Source organism: Nerophis lumbriciformis, linkage group LG06 (assembly GCF_033978685.3).
Source record: "Nerophis lumbriciformis linkage group LG06, RoL_Nlum_v2.1, whole genome shotgun sequence".
In the NCBI taxonomy this organism is placed as follows: Eukaryota; Metazoa; Chordata; class Actinopteri; order Syngnathiformes; family Syngnathidae; genus Nerophis; species Nerophis lumbriciformis.
The window spans coordinates 4,715,951-4,743,450 of record NC_084553.2 but is presented as its reverse complement, the minus strand read 5'-3'; the positions used below and the strand labels follow the sequence as shown (position 1 = coordinate 4,743,450).

At 42.2% G+C, this 27,500-nt stretch overlaps 1 protein-coding gene across 1 annotated transcript in view; it reads left to right on the top strand.

The window, feature by feature from the left end:
* Nucleotides 1–27,500, top strand: part of itfg1 (integrin alpha FG-GAP repeat containing 1) — a 402,483-nt gene that overhangs the window by 129,773 nt on the left and 245,210 nt on the right. The window lies entirely within an intron of this gene.

Below are 27,500 nucleotides of genomic sequence, written 5' to 3'. Positions count from 1 at the left end.
GCATGCTAACAGTTAGCATGTGTTATATAGCAAGTTATATGACAGTAAGGTGATATAACTGCGGAAATAGGGAAAACATTGTAAAATTAGATGAAAAAGTTAGCATGCTAAAGTTTGCCTGCTAACAGTTTACAAGTGTCGCGTACCAAGTTATATGACTCTGTGGTAAATGGTTGCAAAACTAGCTCAAAAAGTTAGCAATTAATGTTAGCAAGCTAACGGTAGCATGCTAACAGTTAGCTTGTGTCACATACCAAGTTATATGACAGTAAGGTGTATGGCTGCGGAAATAGGGAAAACATTGTAAAATTAGTTGAAAAACTTAGCATGCTAAAGTTTGCCTGCTAACAGTTAACAAGTGTCGCGTACCAAGTTATATGACTCTGTGGTAAACGGTTGCAAAACTAGCTCAAAAAAGTTAGCAATTAATGTTAGCATGCTAACAAGCTAACGGTAGCATGCTAACAGTTAGCTTGTGTCACATACTAAGTTATATGACTCTAAAGTGTCTGGCTGGGAAAATAGAGAAAATATCGTAAAATTAGATGAAAAAGTTAGCATGCTAAAGTTTGCATGCTAACAGTTAACAAGTGTCGCGTACCAAGTTATATGACTCTGTGGTAAACGGTTGCAAAACTAGCTCAAAAAGTTAGCAATTAATGTTAGCATGCTAACAAGCTAACGGTAGCATGCTAACAGTTAGCTTGTGTCACATACCAAGTTATATAACTCTAAAGTGTCTGGCTGGGGAAATAGAGAAAACATCGTAAAATTAGATGAAAAAGTTAGCATGCTAAAGTTTGCATGCTAACAGTTAACAAGTGTCGCGTACCAAGTTATATGACTCTGTGGTAAACGGTTGCAAAACTAGCTCAAAAAGTTAGCAATTAATGTTAGCATGCTAGCAAGCTAGTGGTAGCATGCTAACAGTTAGCTTGTGTCACATACCAAGTTATATAACTCTAAAGTGTCTGGCTGGGGAAATAAAGAAAACATCGTAAAATTAGATGAAAAAGTTAGCATGCTAAAGTTTGCATGCTAACAGTTAACAAGTGCCGCGTACCAAGTTATATGACTCTGTGGTAAACGGTTGCAAAACTAGCTCAAAAAGTTAGCAATTAATGTTAGCATGCTAGCAAGCTAACGGTCGCATGCTAACAGTTAGCTTGTGTCACATACCAAGTTATATGACTCTAAAGTGTCTGGCTATGGAAATAGAGAAAACATCGTAAAATTAGATGAAAAAGTTAGCATGCTAAAGTTTGCATGCTAACAGTTAACAAGTGTCGCGTACCAAGTTATATGACTCTGTGGTCAACGGTTGCAAAACTAGCTCAAAAAGTTAGCAATTAATGTTAGCATGCTAGCAAGCTAACGGTAGCATGCTAACAGTTAGCTTGTGTCACATACCAAGTTATATGACTCTAAAGTGTCTGGCTGGGGAAATAGAGAAAACATCGTAAAATTAGATGGAAAAAGTTAGCATGCTAAAGTTTGCATGCTAACAGTTTACAAGTGTCGCGTACCAAGTTATATGACTCTGTGGTAAACGGTTGCAAAACTAGCTCAAAAAGTTAGCAAATAATGTTAGAATGCTAGCAAGCTAACGGTAGCATGCTAACAGTTAGCTTGTGTCACATACCAAGTTATATGACTCTAAAGTGTCTGGCTGGGGAAATAGAGAAAACATCGTAAAATTAGATGGAAAAGTTAGCATGCTAAAGTTTGCATGCTAACAGTTAACAAGTGTCGCGTACCAAGTTATATGACTCTGTGGTAAACGGTTGCGAAACTAGCTCAAAAAGTTAGCAATTAATGTTAGCATGCTAGCAAGCTAACGGTAGCATGCTAACAGTTAGCTTGTGTCACATACCAAGTTATATGACTCTAAAGTGTCTGGCTGGGGAAATAGAGAAAACATCGTAAAATTAGATGAAAAAGTTAGCATGCTAAAGTTTGAATGCTAACAGTTAACAAGTGTCGCGTACCAAGTTATATGACTCTGTGGTAAACGGTTGCAAAACTAGCTCAAAAAGTTAGCAAATAATGTTAACATGCTAGCTAGCTAACGGCCGCATGCTAACAGTTAGCTTGTGTCACATACCAAGTTATATGACTCTAAAGTGTCTGGCTGGGGAAATAGAGAAAACGTCATAAAATTAGACGGAAAAGTTAGCATGCTAAAGTTTGCATGCTAACAGTTAACAAGTGTCGCGTACCAAGTTATATGACTCTGTGGTAAACGGTTGCAAAACTAGCTCAAAAAGTTAGCAATTAATGTTAGCATGCTAGCAAGCTAACGGTAGCACGTTAACAGTTAGCTTGTGTCACATACCAAGTTATATGACTCTAAAGTGTCTGGCTGGGGAAATAGAGAAAACATCGTAAAATTAGATGGAAAAGTTAGCATGCTAAAGTTTGCATGCTAACAGTTAACAAGTGTCGCGTACCAAGTTATATGACTCTGTGGTAAACGGTTGCAAAACTAGCTAAAAAAAGTTAGCAATTAATTTTAGCATGCTAGCAAGCTAGCGGTCGCATGCTAACAGTTAGCTTGTGTCACATACCAAGTTATATGACTCTAAAGTGTCTGGCTGGGGAAATAGAGAAAACATCGTAAAATTAGATGGAAAAGTTAGCATGCTAAAGTTTGCATGCTAACAGTTAACAAGTGTCGCGTACCAAGTTATATGACTCTGTGGTAAACGGTTGCAAAACTAGCTAAAAAAAGTTAGCAATTAATTTTAGCATGCTAGCAAGCTAGCGGTCGCATGCTAACAGTTAGCTTGTGTCACATACCAAGTTATATGACTCTAAAGTGTCTGGCTGGGGAAATAGAGAAAACATCGTAAAATTAGATGGAAAAAGTTAGCATGCTAAAGTGTGCATGCTAACAGTTAACAAGTGTCGCGTACCAAGTTATATGACTCTGTGGTAAATGGATGCAAAACTAGCTCAAAAAGTTAGCAATTAATGTTAGCATGCTAGCAAGCTAACGGTAGCATGCTAACAGTTAGCTTGTGTCACATACCAAGTTATATGACGCTAAAGTGTCTGGCTGGGGAAATAGAGAAAACATCGTAAAATTAGATGGAAAAAGTTAGCATGCTAAAGTTAGCATGCTAACAGTTAACAAGTGTCGCCTACCAAGTTATATGACTCTGTGGTAAATGGTTGCAAAACTAGCTCAAAAAGTTAGCAATTAATGTTAGCATGCTAGCAAGCTAACGGTAGCATGCTAACAGTTAGCTTGTGTCACATACCAAGTTATATGACTCTAAAGTGTCTGGCTGGGGAAATAGAGAAAACATCGTAAAATTAGATGGAAAAAGTTAGCATGCTAAAGTGTGCATGCTAACAGTTAACAAGTGTCGCGTACCAAGTTATATGACTCTGTGGTAAATGGATGCAAAACTAGCTCAAAAAGTTAGCAATTAATGTTAGCATGCTAGCAAGCTAACGGTAGCATGCTAACAGTTAGCTTGTGTCACATACCAAGTTATATGACGCTAAAGTGTCTGGCTGGGGAAATAGAGAAAACATCGTAAAATTAGATGGAAAAAGTTAGCATGCTAAAGTTAGCATGCTAACAGTTAACAAGTGTCGCCTACCAAGTTATATGACTCTGTGGTAAATGGTTGCAAAACTAGCTCAAAAAGTTAGCAATTAATGTTAGCATGCTAGCAAGCTAACGGTAGCATGCTAACAGTTAGCTTGTGTCACATACCAAGTTATATGACTCTAAAGTGTCTGGCTGGGGAAATAGAGAAAACATCGTAAAATTAGATGGAAAAAGTTAGCATGCTAAAGTGTGCATGCTAACAGTTAACAAGTGTCGCGTACCAAGTTATATGACTCTGTGGTAAATGGATGCAAAACTAGCTCAAAAAGTTAGCAATTAATGTTAGCATGCTAGCAAGCTAACGGTAGCATGCTAACAGTTAGCTTGTGTCACATACCAAGTTATATGACGCTAAAGTGTCTGGCTGGGGAAATAGAGAAAACATCGTAAAATTAGATGGAAAAAGTTAGCATGCTAAAGTTAGCATGCTAACAGTTAACAAGTGTCGCCTACCAAGTTATATGACTCTGTGGTAAATGGTTGCAAAACTAGCTCAAAAAGTTAGCAATTAATGTTAGCATGCTAGCAAGCTAACGGTAGCATGCTAACAGTTAGCTTGTGTCACATACCAAGTTATATGACTCTAAAGTGTCTGGCTGGGGAAATAGAGAAAACATCGTAAAATTAGATGGAAAAGTTTGCATGCTAACAGTTAACAAGTGTCGCGTACCAAGTTATGTGACTCTGTGGTAAACGGTTGCAAAACTAGCTCAAAAAGTTAGCAATTAATGTTAGCATGCTAACAGATAGCTTGTGTCACATACCAAGTTATATGACTCTAAAGTGTCTGGCTGGGGAAATAGAGAAAACATCGTAAAATTAGATGGAAAAAGTTAGCATGCTAAAGTGTGCATGCTAACAGTTAACAAGTGTCGCGTACCAAGTTATATGACTCTGTGGTAAATGGATGCAAAACTAGCTCAAAAAGTTAGCAATTAATGTTAGCATGCTAGCAAGCTAACGGTAGCATGCTAACAGTTAGCTTGTGTCACATACCAAGTTATATGACGCTAAAGTGTCTGGCTGGGGAAATAGAGAAAACATCGTAAAATTAGATGGAAAAAGTTAGCATGCTAAAGTTAGCATGCTAACAGTTAACAAGTGTCGCCTACCAAGTTATATGACTCTGTGGTAAATGGTTGCAAAACTAGCTCAAAAAGTTAGCAATTAATGTTAGCATGCTAGCAAGCTAACGGTAGCATGCTAACAGTTAGCTTGTGTCACATACCAAGTTATATGACTCTAAAGTGTCTGGCTGGGGAAATAGAGAAAACATCGTAAAATTAGATGGAAAAGTTTGCATGCTAACAGTTAACAAGTGTCGCGTACCAAGTTATGTGACTCTGTGGTAAACGGTTGCAAAACTAGCTCAAAAAGTTAGCAATTAATGTTAGCATGCTAACAGATAGCTTGTGTCACATACCAAGTTATATGACTCTAAAGTGTCTGGCTGGGGAAATAGAGAAAACATCGTAAAATTAGATGGAAAAAGTTAGCATGCTAAAGTTTGCATGCTAACAGTTAACAAGTGCCGCGTACCAAGTTATATGACTCTCTGGTAAACGGTTGCAAAACTAGCTCAAAAAGTTAGCAATTAATGTTAGCATGCTAGCAAGCTAACGGTAGCACGCTAACAGTTAGCTTGTGTCACATACCAAGTTATATGACTCTAAAGTGTCTGGCTGGGGAAATAGAGAAAACATCGTAAAATTAGATGGAAAAGTTAGCATGCTAAAGTTTGCATGCTAACAGTTAACAAGTGTCGCGTACCAAGTTACATGACTCTGTGGTAAACGGTTGCAAAACTAGCTCAAAAAGTTAGCAATTAATGTTAGCATGCTAACAGTTAGCTTGTGTCACATACCAAGTTATATGACTCTAAAGTGTCTGGCTGGGGAAATAGAGAAAACATCGTAAAATTAGATGGAAAAGTTAGCATGCTAAAGTTTGCATGCTAACAGTTAGCAAGTGCCGCGTACCAAGTTATATGACTCTGTGGTAAACGGTTGCAAAACTAGCTCAAAAAGTTAGCAATTAATGTTAGCATGCTAGCAAGCTAACGGTAGCATGCTAACAGTTAGCTTGTGTCACATACCAAGTTATATGACTCTAAAGTGTCTGGCTGCGGAAATAGAGAAAACATCATAAAATTAGATAAAAAAGTTAGCATGCTAAAGTTTGCATGCTAACAGTTAACAAGTGTCGCGTACCAAGTTATATGACTCTGTGGTAAACGGTTGCAAAACTAGCTCAAAAAGTTAGCAAATAATGTTAACATGCTAGCAAGCTAACGGTAGCATGCTAACAGTTAGCTTGTGTCACATACCAAGTTATATGACTCTAAAGTGTCTGGCTGGGGAAATAGAGAAAACATCGTAAAATTAGATGAAAAAGTTAGCATGCTAAAGTTTGCATGCTAACAGTTAACAAGTGTCGCGTACCAAGTTATATGACTCTGTGGTAAATGGTTGCAAAACTAGCTCAAAAAGTTAGCAATTATTGTTAGCATGCTAGCAAGCTAACGGTAGCATGCTAACAGTTAGCTTGTGTCACATACCAAGTTATATGACTCTAAAGTGTCTGGCTGGGGAAATAGAGAAAACATCGTAAAATTAGATGAAAAAGTTAGCATGCTAAAGTTTGCATGCTAACAGTTAACAAGTGTCGCGTACCAAGTTATATGACTCTGTGGTAAACGGTTGCAAAACTAGCTCAAAAAGTTAGCAATTAATGTTAGCATGCTAACAGTTAGCTTGTGTCACATACCAAGTTAAATGACTCTAAAGTGTCTGGCTGGGGAAATAGAGAAAACATCGTAAAATTAGTTGAAAAAGTTAGCATGCTAAAGTTTGCCTGCTAACAGTTAACAAGTGTCGCGTACCAAGTTATATGACTCTGTGGTAAACGGTTGCAAAACTAGCTAAAAAAGTTAGCAATTGATGTTAGCATGCTAGCAAGCTAACGGTAGCATGCTAACAGTTATCTTGTGTCACATACCAAGTTATATGACTCTAAAGTGTCTGGCTGGGGAAATAGAGAAAACATCGTAAAATTAGATGAAAAAGTTAGCATGCTAAAGTTTGCATGCTAACAGTTAACAAGTGTCGCCTACCAAGTTATATGACTCTGTGGTAAACGGTTGCAAAGCTAGCTCAAAAAGTTAGCAATTAATGTTAGCATGCTAGCAAGCTAACGGTCGCATGCTAACAGTTAGCTTGTGTCACATACCAAGTTATATGACTCTAAAGTGTCTGGCTGGGGAAATAGAGAAAACATCGTAAAATTAGATGAAAAAGTTAGCATGCTAAAGTTTGCATGCTAACAGTTAACAAGTGTCGCGTACCAAGTTATATGACCCTGTGGTAAACGGTTGCAAAACTAGCTCAAAAAGTTAGCAATTACTGTTAGCATGCTAGCAAGCTAACGGTAGCATGCTAACAGTTAGCTTGTGTCACATACCAAGTTATATGACTCTAAAGTGTCTGGCTGGGGAAATAGAGAAAACATCGTAAAATTAGATGAAAAAGTTAGCATGCTAAAGTTTGCATGCTAACAGTTAACAAGTGTCGCGTACCAAGTTATATGATTCTGTGGTAAATGGTTGCAAAACTAGCTCAAAAAGTTAGCAATTAATGTTAGCATGCTAGCATGCTAACAGTTAGCTTGTGTCACATACCAAGTTATATGACTCTATTTCAAGACATTGTACCCTCCAATTTGTCACGTTTCATGTGTCAGGTAAACAAAGGCGAATGGAGCCATGTGAATCCCCTTCCTCCTGTATATAAATACACATTTACAAAACTAACTAATTTCACAAAGTATATATCTTCGGCTAATATATGGAAATAAAACTAGTGGGTCCATGACGATGACTTCTGTTTTGTTCGATCAGCCGTTTTACTGCCGTGTTACAAACACTGTTTGGAAACAATTAAGGTATGTAAATAAACATTTACAGAATATTTGTGTGTAAATAACTAATTTCACAACATTTATATCTGCAACTTATAGTCAGGCGCGGCTAATATATGGAAAAAAGCTAGTGGGTCACTTCTGTTTTGTTTGATAAGCCGTTTTACTGCCGTGTTACAGACACTGTTTGGAAACAATTAAGGTATGTAAATAGACATTTACAGAATATGAATGTGTACATAACTAATTTCACAACATTTATATCTGCAACTTATGGTCAGGCGCGGCTAATATTTGGAAAAAAAATAGTGGGTCCATGACGATGACTTCTGTTTTATTTGATCAGCCGTTTTACTGCCTTGTTACAGACACTGTTTGGAAACAATTAAAGTATTTAAATAAATACTTGTGTAAATAACTCATTTCACAACATATGTATATGCGGCTTATAGTCCGGTGCGGCTAATCTTTGGAAAAAAGCTAGTCGGTCCATGACGATGACTTCTGTTTTGTTTGATCGGCCGTTTTACTGCCGTGTTACAGACACAGTTTGGAAAACATTAAGGTATGTAAATAAATATTTATGTGTAAATAACTCATTTCACAACATTTATATCTGCAACTTATAGTCGGCGCGGCTAATATATGTAAAGAAAATAATGTGTCCATGATAATGACTTCTGTTTTGTTTGATCAGCCGTTTTACTGCCGTGTTACAGACACTGTTTGGAAACAATTAAAGTATGTAAATAAATATTTATGTGTAAATAACTCATTTCACAACATATGTATATGCGGCTTATAGTCCGGTGCGGCTAATATATGGAAAAAAGCTAGTGGGTCCATGACGATGACTTCTGATTTGTTTGATCGGCCGTTTTACTGCCTTGTTACAGACACAGTTTGGAAAACATTAAGGTATGTAAATAAATATTTATGTGTAAATAACTCATTACACAACATTTATGTCTGCAACTTATAGTCGGCGCGGCTAATATATGTAAATAAAATAGTGGGTCCATGACGATGACTTCTGTTTTGTTTGATCAGCCGTTTTACTGCCTTGTTACATACACTGTTTGGAAACAATTAAAGTATGTAAATAAATATTTATGTGTAAATAACTCATTTCACAACATATGTATATGCGGCTTATAGTCCGGTGCGGCTAATATATGGAAAAAAGCTAGTGGGTCCAAGACGATGATTCTGTTTTGTTTGATCAGCCGTTTTACTGCCGTGTTACAGACACTGTTTGGAAACAATTAAGGAATGAAAATAAATATTTATGTGTAAATAACTCATTTCACAACATATGTATATGCGGCTTATTATATAATATATGGAAAAAAGCTAGTGGGTCCATGACCATGACCTCTGTTTTGTTTGATCGGCCGTTTTACTGCCTTGTTACAGACACTGTTTGGAAACAATTAAGGTATGTAAATAAATATTTATGTGTAAATAACTCATTTCACACTGTATGTATATGGGGCTAATATATAGAGAAAAGCTAGTGGGTCCATGATGATGGCTTCTGTTTTGTTTGATCAGCCGTTTTACTGCCTTGTTACAGACACTGTTTGGAAACAATTAAGGTATGTAAATAAATATTTATGTGTAAATAACTCATTTCACAACATATGTATATGCGGCTTATAGTCCGGTGCGGCTAATATATGGAAAAAAGCTAGTGGGTCCATGACGATGACTTCTGTTTTGTTTGATCAGCCGTTTTACTGCCGTGTTACAGACACTGTTTGGAAACAATTAAGGAATGAAAATAAATATTTATGTGTAAATAACTCATTTCACAACGTATGTATATGCGGCTTATTATATAATATATGTAAAAAAGCTAGTGGGTCCATGACCATGACCTCTGTTTTGTTTGATCGGCCGTTTTACTGCCTTGTTACAGACACTGTTTGGAAACAATTAAGGTATGTAAATAAATATTTATGTGTAAATAACTCATTTCACACTGTATGTATATGGGGCTAATATATAGAGAACAGCTAGTGGGTCCATGATGATGGCTTCTGTTTTGTTTGATCAACCGTTTTACTGCCTTGTTACAGACACTGTTTGTAAACAATTAAGGTATTTAAATAAATATTTATGTGTAAATAACTCATTTCACAACATATGTGTATGCGGCTTATAGTCCGGTGCGGCTAATATATGGAAAAAAAGCTAGTGGGTTCATGACAATGACTTCTGTTTTGTTTGATCGGCCGTTTTACTGCCCTGTTACAGACACTGGAAACAATTAAGGTATGTAAATAAATATTTACAGAATATTTATGTGTAAAAATAACTCATTTCACAATGTTTATATCTGCGACTTATAGTCAGGGGCGGCTTATATATGGAAAAAAAATAGTGGGTCCATGACGATGACTTCTGTTTTGTTTGATCAGCCGTTTTACTGCCGTGTGGAAAAAAAATAAGGTATGTAAATAAACATTTATGTAATATTTCTGTGTAATTAACTCATTCCATAACGTATATATCTGCGACTTATATATATATATGTTTAATTTGTTTAGTTTTTTTAAGTAAATTGGTCACTTTTCTAACGTGCATATGAAGATATGCAACGTCACGTTGAGCTAATCTGGAACCGTTCAGCCCCCGGCGTAGGTCTGACTTGAGGAAATGATGGTCCTGAGAGTCCAACGTGCTCCGCAGTAAATAAAACCAAGTACCTGCTAAACAGTCGAAGAGGAGCAGTAAGAAAAGTGTCCGTGGTCTTGTTGTTGTTGTTGTGTGCTGACCTGAAGGCGCTAACCTGCCGAGGAGAGCGTGATGAGTCACCTCTCTTCATGTGTGAAGTGTGACGCTCCAGTGGGCCGCAGGACCGTGGCCACTGCTGCAGGACTCCTTAATATTCCGCCTGTGCAGACGCTAGACTCTGCTTCTTTTTTATTTTTTGCTTCTTTTTTTTTTCTATTTTTTTTTTTCCTGCGGATGGGGGCCTATTTGAAATTCAGCAGGTTGAGGCAGGAGGCGAGCAGCAGCAGTCTATCTTATCACAGCCAGAGCCAATAGGAAGGGTCTGGCAGCAAAAAGTGCCGAGATGAAGCAGCACGAGGGGGGATGGGGGGGGGGGGGGACTAGCAAATAAACAAAGCCAGCCTTTAAAGAAATTTCAAACAAGTTAAAGCTTCCCTTTTTTTTTTCCTTTTAATCTCAGCCAAGGACTTGAGTGTCGCCCGGGGGGGATGTCTTCCAAAAAAAAAAGACTTTCCTGGAAAGTTTGGCCCCGCAGGCTGCAGACAGAGGATGGAGGATATTAACATGAGCTTGGAACAATCTGCAAACACCTTCAAAATGCTAGATTAACATTCCAATCTCAAAACTTCTACCTCGTGCAGTATTTTCCGGACTATAGAGCGCGCACCCGCTTTTTTTTACACATATAAGCCGCACCCATAAGTTGCAAATATATACGTTGTAAAATGGGTTATTTACACAGAAATATTTATTTACATTAATTTTTTTGTAACACGGCAGTAAAACGGCTGATCAAACAAAACAGAAGTCGTCCTCATGGACCCATACTTTCTGAAATGAGTTAGTTTTGTAAATGTTCTAAAAATGTTCTGTTGTAAATGTACTTGGTTTTATTTACTGCGGAGCACGTTGGATTCTCAGGACCATCATTTCCTCAAGTCAGACCTGAACGGTTCCAGTTTAGCTCGACGTGACGTTACATACCTTCATATGCACATTAGAAAAGTGGGAAAATCTATGTTTACTTAAAAAACAAAACAAAAAAAACACATGTAAGTCGCAGATATATATGTTTATTTACATACCTTCATTGTTTCCAAACTGTGTCTGTAACACGGCAGTAAAACGGCTGATCAAACAAAACAGAAGTCATCGTCATGGACACATTATTTTCTTTCCATATATTAGCCGCGCCTGACTACAAGTTGCATATATAAACGTTGTGAAATGAGTTATTTACACATAAATATTCATTTACATACCTTCATTGTTTCCAAACTGTGTCTGTAACACGGCAGTAAAACGGCCAATCAAACAAAACAGAAGTCGTCGTCATGGACCCACTAGCTTTTTTCCATATATTAGCTGCACGGGACTATAAGCCGCATATACATACGTTGTGAAATGAGTTATTTACGCATAGATATTTATTTACATACCTTAATTGTTTCCAAACAGTGTATGTAACAAGGCAGTAAAACTGCTGATCAAACAAAACAGAAGCCGTCCTCATGGCCCCACACTTTGTGAAATGAATTAGTTTTGTAAATGTTAATTTACATACATGAGGAAGGGGTTTCATAGGCCCCATTCCTCTCTGTTTACCAGATAAAGGGTGTCTGTAACACGGCAGTAAAACGGCTGATCAAACAAAACAGAAGTCGTCGTCATGGACACACTAGCTGCGCAAGCTGGCTCTCTAATCCGCTCAACAGACTCAATAACTCCATAACTTTTGAAAAAGTTTATTTACATACCATAGTTGTTTCCAAAAGGGTGTCTGTAACATGGCAGTAAAACGGCTGATCAAACAAAACAGAAGTCATGCTCATGGACCCACTAGCTGCACAAGCTATCTTTCCAATCCGCTAAACAGACTCAATAACTCCATAACTTTTGTAAATGTTTGTTGCCATGCCTTCATTGTTTCCAAACTGTGTCTGAAACATGGCAGTCAAACGGCTGATCAAACAAAACAGAAGCCATCCTCATGGACCCATACTTTGTGAAATTAGTAAGGATTGTAAATGTTAATTTACATACAGGAGGGAGGGAATTCATAGGCCCTATTCCTCTCTGTTTGCCTGACAAAGGGTGTCTGTAAAACGGCTGATCAAACAAAACAGAAGTTGTCGTCATGGACGCACTAGCTGCGCAAGCTAGCTCTCTAATCCGCTAAACAGACTCAGTTACTCCATCACTTTTGAAAAAGTTTATTTACATACCTTCATTGTTTCCAAACTGTGTTTGGAACATGGCAGTAAAACTGCTGATCAAACAAAACAGAAGCCGTCCTCATGGGCCCATACTTTGTGAAATGAGTTAGTTTTGTAAATGTTCATTTACATACATGAGGAAGGGGTTTCATAGGCCCCATTCCTCTCTGTTTACCAGATAAAGGGTGTCTGTAACAAGGCAGTAAAATGGCTGATCAAACAAAACAGAAGTCGTCGTCATGTACCCACTAGATGCGCAAGCTAGCTCTCTAATCCGCTAAACAGATTCAATAACTCCGTAACTTTTGTAAATGTTTGTTTACATACCTTCATTGTTTCCAAACTTGTGTCTGTAACACGGCAGTAAAACGGCTTAATCAAACAAAACAGAAGTTGTCGTCATGGACCCACTAGCTGCACAAGCTAGCTCTCCAATCCGCTAAACAGACTCAATAACTCCATGACTTTTGTAAATGTTTGTTTACATACCTCCATTGTTTCCAAACTGTGTCTGAAACATGGCAGTAAAACGGCCGTTCAAACAAAACAGAAGCCATCCTCATGGACCCATACTTTGTGAAATTAGTTAGGTTTGTAAATGTTAATTTACATACAGGAGGGAGGGAATTCATAGGCCCTATTCCTCTCTGTTTACCTGACAAAGGGTGTCTGTAACACGGCAGTAAAACGGCTGATCAAACAAAACAGAAGTCGTCGTCATGGACCCACTAGCTGTGCAAGCTAGCTCTCTAATCCGCTAAACAGACTCAGTTACTCCATCACTTTTGAAAAAGTTTATTTACAGACCTTAGTTGTTTCCAAAAGGGTGTCTGTAACACGGCAGTAAAACGGCTGATCAAACAAAACAGAAGCCATCCTCATGGACCCATACTTTGTGAAATTAGTTAGGTTTGTAAATGTTAATTTACATACAGGAGGGAGGGAATTCATAGGCCCTATTCCTCTCTGTTTACCTGACAAAGGGTGTCTGTAACACGGCAGTAAAACGGCCGATCAAACAAAACAGAAGTCATGGTCATGGACCCACTAGTTGCACAAGCTATCTTTCCAATCCGCTAAACAGACTCAATAACTCCATAACTTTTGTAAATGTTTGTTTACATACCTTCATTGTTTCCTAACTGTGTCTGAAACATGGCAGTAAAACGGCTGATCAAACAAAACAGAAGCCATCCTCATGGACCCATACTTTGTGAAATTAGTTAGGTTTGTAAATGTTAATTTACATACAGGAGGGAGGGAATTCATAGTCCCTATTCCTCTCTGTTTACCTGACAAAGGGTGTCTGTAACACGGCAGTAAAACGACTGATCAAACAAAACAGAAGTCGTCGTCATGGACCCACTAGCTGCGCAAGCTAGCTCTCTAATTTTCTAAACAGACTCAGTTACTCCATCACTTTTGAAAAAGTTCATTTACATACCTTAGTTGTTTCCAAAAGGGTGTCTGTAACACGGCAGTAAAACGGCTGATCAAACAAAACAGAAGTCATGGTCATGGACCCACTAGCTGCACAAGCTAGTGGGTCCAATCCGCTAAACAGACTCAATAACTCCATAACTTTTGTAAATGTTTGTTTACATACCTTCATTGTTTCCTAACTGTGTCTGAAACATGGCAGTAAAACGGCTGATCAAACAAAACAGAAGCCATCCTCATGGACCCATACTTTGTGAAATTAGTTAGGTTTGTAAATGTTAATTTACATACAGGAGGGAGGGAATTCATAGTCCCTATTCCTCTCTGTTTACCTGACAAAGGGTGTCTGTAACACGGCAGTAAAACGACTGATCAAACAAAACAGAAGTCGTCGTCATGGACCCACTAGCTGCGCAAGCTAGCTCTCTAATCCGCTAAACAGACTCAGTTACTCCATCACTTTTGAAAAAGTTTATTTACATACCTTAGTTGTTTCCAAAAGGGTGTCTGTAACACGGCAGTAAAACGGCTGATCAAACAAAACAGAAGTCATGGTCATGGACCCACTAGCTGCACAAGCTAGTGGGTCCAATCCGCTAAACAGACTCAATAACTCCATAACTTTTGTAAATGTTTGTTTACATGCCTTCATTGTTTCCAAACTGTGTCTGGAACATGGCAGTAAAACGGCTGATCAAACAAAACAGAAGCCATCCTCATGGACCCATACTTTGTGAAATTAGTTAGGTTTGTAAATGTTAATTTACATACAGGAGGGAGGGAATTCATAGGCCCTATTCCTCTCTGTTTACCTGACAAAGGGTGTATGTAACACAGCAGTAAAACAGCTGATCAAACAAAACAGAAGTCGTCATCATGGACCCACTAGCTGCGCAAGCTAGCTCTCTAATCCGCTAAACAGACTCAGTTACTCCATCACTTTTGAAAAAGTTTATTTACATACCTTAGTTGTTTCCAAAAGGGTGTCTGTAACACGGCAGTAAAACGGCTGATCAAACAAAACAGAAGTCATGGTCATGGACCCACTAGCTGCACAAGCTAGTGGGTCCAATCCGCTAAACAGACTCAATAACTCCATAACATTTGTAAATGTTTGTTTACATGCCTTCATTGTTTCCAAACTGTGTCTGGAACATGGCAGTAAAACGGCTGATCAAACAAAACAGAAGCCATCCTCATGGACCCATACTTTGTGAAATTAGTTAGGTTTGTAAATGTTAATTTACATACAGGAGGGAGGGAATTCATAGGCCCTATTCCTCTCTGTTTACCTGACAAAGGGTGTATGTAACACAGCAGTAAAACAGCTGATCAAACAAAACAGAAGTCGTCATCATGGACCCACTAGCTGCGCAAGCTAGCTCTCTAATCCGCTAAACAGACTCAGTTACTCCATCACTTTTGAAAAAGTTTATTTACATACCTTAGTTGTTTCCAAAAGGGTGTCTGTAACACGGCAGTAAAACGGCTGATCAAACAAAACAGAAGTCATGGTCATGGACCCACTAGCTGCACAAGCTAGTGGGTCCAATCCGCTAAACAGACTCAATAACTCCATAACATTTGTAAATGTTTGTTTACATGCCTTCATTGTTTCCAAACTGTGTCTGGAACATGGCAGTAAAACGGCTGATCAAACAAAACAGAAGCCATCCTCATGGACCCATACTTTGTGAAATTAGTTAGGTTTGTAAATGTTAATTTACATACAGGAGGGAGGGAATTCATAGGCCCTATTCCTCTCTGTTTACCTGACCAAGGGTGTCTGTAACACGGCAGTAAAACGGCTGATCAAACAAAACAGAAGTCTTCGTCATGGACCCACTAGCTGTGCAAGCTAGCTCTCAAATCCGCTAAACAGACTCAGTTACTCCATCACTTTTGAAAAAGTTTATTTACATACCTTAGTTGTTTCCAAAAGGGTGTCTGTAACACGGCAGTAAAACGGCTGATCAAACAAAACAGAAGTCGTCATCATGGACGCACTAGCTGCGCAAGCTAGCTCTCCAATCCGCTAAACAGACTCAATAACTCCATGACTTTTGTAAATGTTTGTTTACATACCTTCATTGTTTCCAAACTGTGTCTGGAACATGGCAGTAAAATGGCTGATCAAACAAAACAGAAGCCATCCTCATGGACCCACACTTTGTGAAATTAGTTAGGTTTGTAAATGTTAATTTACATACAGGAGGGAGGGAATTCATAGGCCCTATTCCTCTCTGTTTACCTGACAAAGGGTGTCTGTAACACGGCAGTAAAACGGCTGATCAAACAAAACAGAAGTCTTCGTCATGGACCCACTACCTGCGCAAGCTAGCTCTCCAATCCGCTAAACAGATTCAATAACTCTGTAACTTTTGTAAATGTTTGTTTACATACCTTCATTGTTTCCAAACTTGTGTCTGTAACACGGCAGTAAAACGGCTGATCAAACAAAACAGAAGTCGTCGTCATGGACGCACTAGCTGCGCAAGCTAGCTCTCCAATCCGCTAAACAGACTCAATAACTCCATGACTTTTGTAAATGTTTGTTTACATACCTTCATTGTTTCCAAACTTGTGTCTGTAACACGGCAGTAAAACGGCTGATCAAACAAAACAGAAGCCATCCTCATGGACCCATACTTTGTGAAATTAGTTAGGTTTGTAAATGTTAATTTACATACAGGAGGGAGGGAATTCATAGGCCCTATTCCTCTCCGTTTACCTGACAAAGGGTGTCTGTAACACGGCAGTAAAACGGCTGATCAAACAAAACAGAAGTCTTCGTCATGGACCCACTAGCTGCGCAAGCTAGCTCTCTAATCCGCTAAACAGACTCAGTTACTTCATCACTTTTGAAAAAGTTTATTTACAGACCTTAGTTGTTTCCAAAAGGGTGTCTGTAACACGGCAGTAAAACGGCTGATCAAACAAAACAGAAGTCGTCATCATGGACGCACTAGCTGCGCAAGCTAGCTCTCCAATCCGCTAAACAGACTCAATAACTCCATGACTTTTGTAAATGTTTGTTTACATACCTTCATTGTTTCCAAACTGTGTCTGGAACATGGCAGTAAAATGGCTGATCAAACAAAACAGAAGCCATCCTCATGGACCCACACTTTGTGAAATTAGTTAGGTTTGTAAATGTTAATTTACATACAGGAGGGAGGGAATTCATAGGCCCTATTCCTCTCTGTTTACCTGACAAAGGGTGTCTGTAACACGGCAGTAAAACGGCTGATCAAACAAAACAGAAGTCTTCGTCATGGACCCACTACCTGCGCAAGCTAGCTCTCCAATCCGCTAAACAGATTCAATAACTCTGTAACTTTTGTAAATGTTTGTTTACATACCTTCATTGTTTCCAAACTTGTGTCTGTAACACGGCAGTAAAACGGCTGATCAAACAAAACAGAAGTCGTCGTCATGGACGCACTAGCTGCGCAAGCTAGCTCTCCAATCCGCTAAACAGACTCAATAACTCCATGACTTTTGTAAATGTTTGTTTACATACCTTCATTGTTTCCAAACTTGTGTCTGTAACACGGCAGTAAAACGGCTGATCAAACAAAACAGAAGCCATCCTCATGGACCCATACTTTGTGAAATTAGTTAGGTTTGTAAATGTTAATTTACATACAGGAGGGAGGGAATTCATAGGCCCTATTCCTCTCCGTTTACCTGACAAAGGGTGTCTGTAACACGGCAGTAAAACGGCTGATCAAACAAAACAGAAGTCTTCGTCATGGACCCACTAGCTGCGCAAGCTAGCTCTCTAATCCGCTAAACAGACTCAGTTACTTCATCACTTTTGAAAAAGTTTATTTACAGACCTTAGTTGTTTCCAAAAGGGTGTCTGTAACACGGCAGTAAAACGGCTGATCAAACAAAACAGAAGTCATGGTCATGGACCCACTAGCTGCACAAGCTAGTGGGTCCAATCCGCTAAACAGACTCAATAACTCCATAACTTTTGTAAATGTTTGTTGCCATGCCTTCATTGTTTCCAAACTGTGTCTGAAACATGGCAGTCAAACGGCTGATCAAACAAAACAGAAGCCATCCTCATGGACCCATACTTTGTGAAATTAGTTAGGTTTGTAAATGTTAATTTACATACAGGAGGAAGGGAATTCATAGGCCCTATTCCTCTCTGTTTACCTGACAAAGGGTGTCTGTAACACGGCAGTAAAACGGCTGATCAAACAAAACAGAAGTCTTCGTCATGGACCCACTATCTGCACAAGCTATCTTTCCAATCCGCTAAACAGACTCAATAACTCCATAACTTTTGTAAATGTTTGTTTACATACCTTCATTGTTTCCAAACTGTGTTTGGAACATGGCAGTAAAACGGCTTAATCAAACAAAACAGAAGTCATCGTCATGGACCCACTAGCTTTGTTCGACTCCTTTTTGGGACCACCCTCATTTTGATAGATTTCACCACCAGGGGTGCAAATGAGATCTCTATTTTTTTTTGTATTTTTTAATGCCTTTGCACCTGTTAATGTTTACTTTTGTATGCACATTAAATCAACAAAAAAATCCTGACTTTGGAGCAATGTTCACGGACTCTAGTATTTGCCTCTCTATTAGATGCAGTGATTTTTGTATTGTATTGTTTGTATCGTATTGGGACCATGATTTATGTCCTAACTTGTTCACCGGTCTCAACAATAAATACAAGAACACACACACACACACACACACACACACACACACACACACACACACACACACACACACACACACACACACACACACACACACACTGAGAGTTTCAATCATGACATTTAGCAACTGTCAATCACAGTAAGATCTCATCTTCAGTCAGCAGACAACCTTTTGTGTTGTTATTGTTGTTTTAAAACTTTCAAGGACAGTCCCGTTGAGTCGAGGCCATAAAAATACAAAATAATAAAAGAAACAACGCAATCCTTTATTTAGATTTTTTTTATTTATTCTCAAAGCGAGTAATTAAAATGTAAATCCGTTCCGGGGTCAAACCGTGGCCCTCATAGAAGCTTGTATGAGGTTGTTGCAATGTCAGACCAAAATATTTGTTATAATAATATATTTAATATATAATTATTATTATTATGTTATAAGAGTGTATTACACTTTCCCACCACTTGTGGCAGTAGTGACAATAACACACACACAGAAGAAGTATGGAACTAAATTCATAGACATGTTTCATAAGCGCAAAAATTATGACTAAAGTTGTTTGCACTTAAATGTTATATAGTTAAGCAACATATTTAATAATATTATTATTATTATTAATTTAGTTAGAATTGTATGTACTAAATGTATTTGCCGTCCTGCCTTAGCCGGTGCCTTCCTACTTTAGCCGGTGCCTTCCTACTTTAGCCAGTGCCTTCCTACGTTAGCCGGTGCCTTCCTACTTTAGCCGGTGCCTTCCTACTTTAGCTGGTGCCTTCCTACGTTAGCCGGTGCCTTCCTACTTTAGCCGGTGCCTTCCTACGTTAGCCGGTGCCGTCCTACTTTAGCTGGTGCCTTCCTACGTTAGCTAGTGCCTTCCTACTTTAGCCGGTTCCTTCCTACGTTAGCCGGTGCCGTCCTACTTTAGCCGGTGCCTTCCTACTTTAGCCGGTGCCTTCCTACTTTAGCCGGTGCCGTCCTACTTTAGCTGGTGCCTTCCTACGTTAGCTGGTGCCTTCCTACTTTAGCCGGTTCCTTCCTACGTTAGCCGGTGCCGTCCTACTTTAGCCGGTGCCTTCCTACTTTAGCCGGTGCCATCCTACTTTAGCTGGTGCCTTCCTACGTTAGCTGGTGCCTTCCTACTTTAGCCGGTGCCTTCCTACGTTAGCCGGTGCCGTCCTACTTTAGCCGGTGCCTTCCTACTTTAGCCGGTGCCTTCCTACTTTAGCCGGTGCCTTCCTACTTTAGCCGGTGCCGTCCTACTTTAGCTGGTGCCTTCCTACGTTAGCCGGTGCCTTCCTACGTTAGCCGGTGCCGTCCTACTTTAGCCGGTGCCATCCTACTTTAGCCGGTGCCTTCCTACTTTAGCCGGTGCCTTCCTACGTTAACCGGTGCCTTCCTACTTTAGCCGGTGCCATCCTACTTTAGCTGGTGCCTTCCTACTTTAGCCGGTGCCTTCCTACTTTAGCTGGTGCCTTCCTACTTTAGCTGATGCATTCCTACTTTAGCTGGTGCCTTCCTACGTTAGCTAGTGCCTTCCTACGTTAGCCGGTGCCGTCCTACTATAGCCGGTGCCTTCCTACTTTAGCCGGTGCCTTCCTACTTTAGCCGGTGCCTTCCTACTTTAGCCGGTGCCTTCCTACTTTAGCTGGTGCCTTCCTACTTTAGCCGGTGCCTTCCTACTTTAGCCGGTGCCTTCCTACTTTAGCCGGTGCCTTCCTACTTTAGCCGGTGCCTTCCTACTTTAGCCGGTGCCTTCCTACTTTAGCCGGTGCCATCCTACTTTAGCCGGTGCCTTCCTACTTTAGCCAGTGCCTTCCTACTTTAGCCGGTGCCTTCCTACTTTAGCCGGTGCCATCCTACTTTAGCCGGTGCCTTCCTACTTTAGTTAAGCAACATATTTAATAATATTATTATTATTATTAATTTAGTTAGAATTGTATGTACTAAATGTATTTGCCGTCCTGCCTTAGCCGGTGCCTTCCTACTTTAGCCGGTGCCTTCCTACTTTAGCCAGTGCCTTCCTACGTTAGCCGGTGCCTTCCTACTTTAGCCGGTGCCTTCCTACTTTAGCTGGTGCCTTCCTACGTTAGCCGGTGCCTTCCTACTTTAGCCGGTGCCTTCCTACGTTAGCCGGTGCCGTCCTACTTTAGCTGGTGCCTTCCTACGTTAGCTAGTGCCTTCCTACTTTAGCCGGTTCCTTCCTACGTTAGCCGGTGCCGTCCTACTTTAGCCGGTGCCTTCCTACTTTAGCCGGTGCCTTCCTACTTTAGCCGGTGCCGTCCTACTTTAGCTGGTGCCTTCCTACGTTAGCTGGTGCCTTCCTACTTTAGCCGGTTCCTTCCTACGTTAGCCGGTGCCGTCCTACTTTAGCCGGTGCCTTCCTACTTTAGCCGGTGCCATCCTACTTTAGCTGGTGCCTTCCTACGTTAGCTGGTGCCTTCCTACTTTAGCCGGTGCCTTCCTACGTTAGCCGGTGCCGTCCTACTTTAGCCGGTGCCTTCCTACTTTAGCCGGTGCCTTCCTACTTTAGCCGGTGCCTTCCTACTTTAGCCGGTGCCGTCCTACTTTAGCTGGTGCCTTCCTACGTTAGCCGGTGCCTTCCTACGTTAGCCGGTGCCGTCCTACTTTAGCCGGTGCCATCCTACTTTAGCCGGTGCCTTCCTACTTTAGCCGGTGCCTTCCTACGTTAACCGGTGCCTTCCTACTTTAGCCGGTGCCATCCTACTTTAGCTGGTGCCTTCCTACTTTAGCCGGTGCCTTCCTACTTTAGCTGGTGCCTTCCTACTTTAGCTGATGCATTCCTACTTTAGCTGGTGCCTTCCTACGTTAGCTAGTGCCTTCCTACGTTAGCCGGTGCCGTCCTACTATAGCCGGTGCCTTCCTACTTTAGCCGGTGCCTTCCTACTTTAGCCGGTGCCTTCCTACTTTAGCCGGTGCCTTCCTACTTTAGCTGGTGCCTTCCTACTTTAGCCGGTGCCTTCCTACTTTAGCCGGTGCCTTCCTACTTTAGCCGGTGCCTTCCTACTTTAGCCGGTGCCTTCCTACTTTAGCCGGTGCCTTCCTACTTTAGCCGGTGCCATCCTACTTTAGCCGGTGCCTTCCTACTTTAGCCAGTGCCTTCCTACTTTAGCCGGTGCCTTCCTACTTTAGCCGGTGCCATCCTACTTTAGCCGGTGCCTTCCTACTTTAGTTAAGCAACATATTTAATAATATTATTATTATTATTAATTTAGTTAGAATTGTATGTACTAAATGTATTTGCCGTCCTGCCTTAGCCGGTGCCTTCCTACTTTAGCCGGTGCCTTCCTACTTTAGCCAGTGCCTTCCTACGTTAGCCGGTGCCTTCCTACTTTAGCCGGTGCCTTCCTACTTTAGCTGGTGCCTTCCTACGTTAGCCGGTGCCTTCCTACTTTAGCCGGTGCCTTCCTACGTTAGCCGGTGCCGTCCTACTTTAGCTGGTGCCTTCCTACGTTAGCTAGTGCCTTCCTACTTTAGCCGGTTCCTTCCTACGTTAGCCGGTGCCGTCCTACTTTAGCCGGTGCCTTCCTACTTTAGCCGGTGCCTTCCTACTTTAGCCGGTGCCGTCCTACTTTAGCTGGTGCCTTCCTACGTTAGCTGGTGCCTTCCTACTTTAGCCGGTTCCTTCCTACGTTAGCCGGTGCCGTCCTACTTTAGCCGGTGCCTTCCTACTTTAGCCGGTGCCATCCTACTTTAGCTGGTGCCTTCCTACGTTAGCTGGTGCCTTCCTACTTTAGCCGGTGCCTTCCTACGTTAGCCGGTGCCGTCCTACTTTAGCCGGTGCCTTCCTACTTTAGCCGGTGCCTTCCTACTTTAGCCGGTGCCTTCCTACTTTAGCCGGTGCCGTCCTACTTTAGCTGGTGCCTTCCTACGTTAGCCGGTGCCTTCCTACGTTAGCCGGTGCCGTCCTACTTTAGCCGGTGCCATCCTACTTTAGCCGGTGCCTTCCTACTTTAGCCGGTGCCTTCCTACGTTAACCGGTGCCTTCCTACTTTAGCCGGTGCCATCCTACTTTAGCTGGTGCCTTCCTACTTTAGCCGGTGCCTTCCTACTTTAGCTGGTGCCTTCCTACTTTAGCTGATGCATTCCTACTTTAGCTGGTGCCTTCCTACGTTAGCTAGTGCCTTCCTACGTTAGCCGGTGCCGTCCTACTATAGCCGGTGCCTTCCTACTTTAGCCGGTGCCTTCCTACTTTAGCCGGTGCCTTCCTACTTTAGCCGGTGCCTTCCTACTTTAGCTGGTGCCTTCCTACTTTAGCCGGTGCCTTCCTACTTTAGCCGGTGCCTTCCTACTTTAGCCGGTGCCTTCCTACTTTAGCCGGTGCCTTCCTACTTTAGCCGGTGCCTTCCTACTTTAGCCGGTGCCATCCTACTTTAGCCGGTGCCTTCCTACTTTAGCCAGTGCCTTCCTACTTTAGCCGGTGCCTTCCTACTTTAGCCGGTGCCATCCTACTTTAGCCGGTGCCTTCCTACTTTAGTTAAGCAACATATTTAATAATATTATTATTATTATTAATTTAGTTAGAATTGTATGTACTAAATGTATTTGCCGTCCTGCCTTAGCCGGTGCCTTCCTACTTTAGCCGGTGCCTTCCTACTTTAGCCAGTGCCTTCCTACGTTAGCCGGTGCCTTCCTACTTTAGCCGGTGCCTTCCTACTTTAGCTGGTGCCTTCCTACGTTAGCCGGTGCCTTCCTACTTTAGCCGGTGCCTTCCTACGTTAGCCGGTGCCGTCCTACTTTAGCTGGTGCCTTCCTACGTTAGCTAGTGCCTTCCTACTTTAGCCGGTTCCTTCCTACGTTAGCCGGTGCCGTCCTACTTTAGCCGGTGCCTTCCTACTTTAGCCGGTGCCTTCCTACTTTAGCCGGTGCCGTCCTACTTTAGCTGGTGCCTTCCTACGTTAGCTGGTGCCTTCCTACTTTAGCCGGTTCCTTCCTACGTTAGCCGGTGCCGTCCTACTTTAGCCGGTGCCTTCCTACTTTAGCCGGTGCCATCCTACTTTAGCTGGTGCCTTCCTACGTTAGCTGGTGCCTTCCTACTTTAGCCGGTGCCTTCCTACGTTAGCCGGTGCCGTCCTACTTTAGCCGGTGCCTTCCTACTTTAGCCGGTGCCTTCCTACTTTAGCCGGTGCCTTCCTACTTTAGCCGGTGCCGTCCTACTTTAGCTGGTGCCTTCCTACGTTAGCCGGTGCCTTCCTACGTTAGCCGGTGCCGTCCTACTTTAGCCGGTGCCATCCTACTTTAGCCGGTGCCTTCCTACTTTAGCCGGTGCCTTCCTACGTTAACCGGTGCCTTCCTACTTTAGCCGGTGCCATCCTACTTTAGCTGGTGCCTTCCTACTTTAGCCGGTGCCTTCCTACTTTAGCTGGTGCCTTCCTACTTTAGCTGATGCATTCCTACTTTAGCTGGTGCCTTCCTACGTTAGCTAGTGCCTTCCTACGTTAGCCGGTGCCGTCCTACTATAGCCGGTGCCTTCCTACTTTAGCCGGTGCCTTCCTACTTTAGCCGGTGCCTTCCTACTTTAGCCGGTGCCTTCCTACTTTAGCTGGTGCCTTCCTACTTTAGCCGGTGCCTTCCTACTTTAGCCGGTGCCTTCCTACTTTAGCCGGTGCCTTCCTACTTTAGCCGGTGCCTTCCTACTTTAGCCGGTGCCTTCCTACTTTAGCCGGTGCCATCCTACTTTAGCCGGTGCCTTCCTACTTTAGCCAGTGCCTTCCTACTTTAGCCGGTGCCTTCCTACTTTAGCCGGTGCCATCCTACTTTAGCCGGTGCCTTCCTACTTTAGCCGGTGCCTTCCTACTTTAGTTAAGCAACATATTTAATAATATTATTATTATTATTAATTTAGTTAGAATTGTATGTACTAAATGTATTTGCCGTCCTGCCTTAGACGGTGCCTTACTACTTTAGCCGGTGCCTTCCTACTTTAGCCAGTGCCTTCCTACGTTAGCCGGTGCCTTCCTACTTTAGCCGGTGCCTTCCTACTTTAGCTGGTGCCTTCCTACGTTAGCCGGTGCCTTCCTACTTTAGCCGGTGCCTTCCTACGTTAGCCGGTGCCGTCCTACTTTAGCTGGTGCCTTCCTACGTTAGCTAGTGCCTTCCTACTTTAGCCGGTTCCTTCCTACGTTAGCCGGTGCCGTCCTACTTTAGCCGGTGCCTTCCTACTTTAGCCGGTGCCTTCCTACTTTAGCCGGTGCCGTCCTACTTTAGCTGGTGCCTTCCTACGTTAGCTGGTGCCTTCCTACTTTAGCCGGTTCCTTCCTACGTTAGCCGGTGCCGTCCTACTTTAGCCGGTGCCTTCCTACTTTAGCCGGTGCCATCCTACTTTAGCTGGTGCCTTCCTACGTTAGCTGGTGCCTTCCTACTTTAGCCGGTGCCTTCCTACGTTAGCCGGTGCCGTCCTACTTTAGCCGGTGCCTTCCTACTTTAGCCGGTGCCTTCCTACTTTAGCCGGTGCCTTCCTACTTTAGCCGGTGCCGTCCTACTTTAGCCGGTGCCTTCCTACGTTAGCCGGTGCCTTCCTACGTTAGCCGGTGCCGTCCTACTTTAGCCGGTGCCATCCTACTTTAGCCGGTGCCTTCCTACTTTAGCCGGTGCCTTCCTACGTTAACCGGTGCCTTCCTACTTTAGCCGGTGCCATCCTACTTTAGCTGGTGCCTTCCTACTTTAGCCGGTGCCTTCCTACTTTAGCCGGTGCCTTCCTACTTTAGCTGATGCATTCCTACTTTAGCTGGTGCCTTCCTACGTTAGCTAGTGCCTTCCTACGTTAGCCGGTGCCGTCCTACTATAGCCGGTGCCTTCCTACTTTAGCCGGTGCCTTCCTACTTTAGCCGGTGCCTTCCTACTTTAGCCGGTGCCTTCCTACTTTAGCTGGTGCCTTCCTACTTTAGCCGGTGCCTTCCTACTTTAGCCGGTGCCTTCCTACTTTAGCCGGTGCCTTCCTACTTTAGCCGGTGCCTTCCTACTTTAGCCGGTGCCTTCCTACTTTAGCCGGTGCCATCCTACTTTAGCCGGTGCCTTCCTACTTTAGCCAGTGCCTTCCTACTTTAGCCGGTGCCTTCCTACTTTAGCCGGTGCCATCCTACTTTAGCCGGTGCCTTCCTACTTTAGCTGGTGCCTTCCTACTTTAGCTGGTGCCTTCCTACGTTAGCCGGTGCCTTCCTACTTTAGCCGGTGCCTTCCTACGTTAGCCGGTGCCGTCCTACTTTAGCTGGTGCCTTCCTACGTTAGCTGGTGCCTTCCTACTTTAGCCGGTTCCTTCCTACGTTAGCCGGTGCCGTCCTACTTTAGCCGGTGCCTTCCTACTTTAGCCGGTGCCATCCTACTTTAGCTGGTGCCTTCCTACGTTAGCTGGTGCCTTCCTACTTTAGCCGGTGCCTTCCTACTTTAGCCGGTGCCTTCCTACTTTAGCCGGTGCCATCCTACTTTAGCTGGTGCCTTCCTACTTTAGCCGGTGCCTTCCTACGTTAGCCGGTGCCGTCCTACTTTAGCCGGTGCCTTCCTACTTTAGCCGGTGCCATCCTACTTTAGCTGGTGCCTTCCTACTTTAGCCGGTGCCATCCTACTTTAGCTGGTGCCTTCTTACGTTAGCCGGTGCCATCCTACGTTAGCCGGTGCCATCCTACTTTAGCCGGTGCCATCCTACTTTAGCTGGTGCCTTCTTACGTTAGCCGGTGCCTTCCTACTTTAGCCGGTGCCATCCTACTTTAGCCGGTGCCTTCCTACTTTAGCCGGTGCCATCCTACTTTAACTGGTGCCTTCCTACTTTAGCTGGTGCCTTCCTACGTTAGCTGGTGCCTTCCTACGTTAGCCGGTGCCATCCTACTTTAGCTGGTGCCTTCTTACGTTAGCCGGTGCCATCCTACGTTAGCCGGTGCCATCCTACTTTAGCCGGTGCCATCCTACTTTAGCTGGTGCCTTCTTACGTTAGCCGGTGCCTTCCTACTTTAGCCGGTGCCATCCTACTTTAGCCGGTGCCTTCCTACTTTAGCCGGTGCCATCCTACTTTAGCTGGTGCCTTCCTACTTTAGCTGGTGCCTTCCTACGTTAGCTGGTGCCTTCCTACGTTAGCCGGTGCCGTCCTACTTTAGCCGGTGCATTCCTACTTTAGCCGGTGCCTTCCTACTTTAGCTGGTGCCATCCTACTTTAGCCAGTGCCATCCTACGTTAGCCAGTGCCATCCTACGTTAGCCAGTGCCTTCCTACTTTAGCTGGTGCCTTCCTACTTTAGCCGATGCCTTCCTACTTTAGCCGGTGCCTTCCTACTTTAGTTAAGCAACATATTTAATAATATTATTATTATTATTAATTTAGTTAGAATTGTATGTACTAAATGTATTTTTGCAGTATATTAAAATATTTATTTTTGTAATCAGCCTGACCTAAGCTTTTATATTGTTGCACTGTAAGGAGGTTAGATATGATTATTTAATATGATTAAGTTTACTTATTCAGTCTTAATATTGGAGTGGGCCCCAGGCCCTTCTGCACTGGAAAACTTGGGCCCGGATGTCAAAAAGTTCAAATTAATTAAGTCACATTTTATTTTATTTTTTTTATTTTATTTTTTTTATTTTCTAATTTTTTTTTATTTATTTTTTTTTTGTATTTAATTTTTTAAATTTTAAATTTTTGTTTTATTTTATTTTTTTTAAGTCACATTTTAACTCATGTTGTCAAAAAAAAAAAAAAAAAAACTGAGGTCAGTCACGTGATTAATCTAAAAAAAAATTAATATTTTTTTCTAATCAGCCTGACCTAAGCCTTTATACTGTTACACTGTAAGGAGGTTAGATATGATTATTTAATATGATTAAGTTTACTCTTAATATTGGAGTGGGCCCCCAGGCCCCTCTGCATTGGAAAACTTGGGC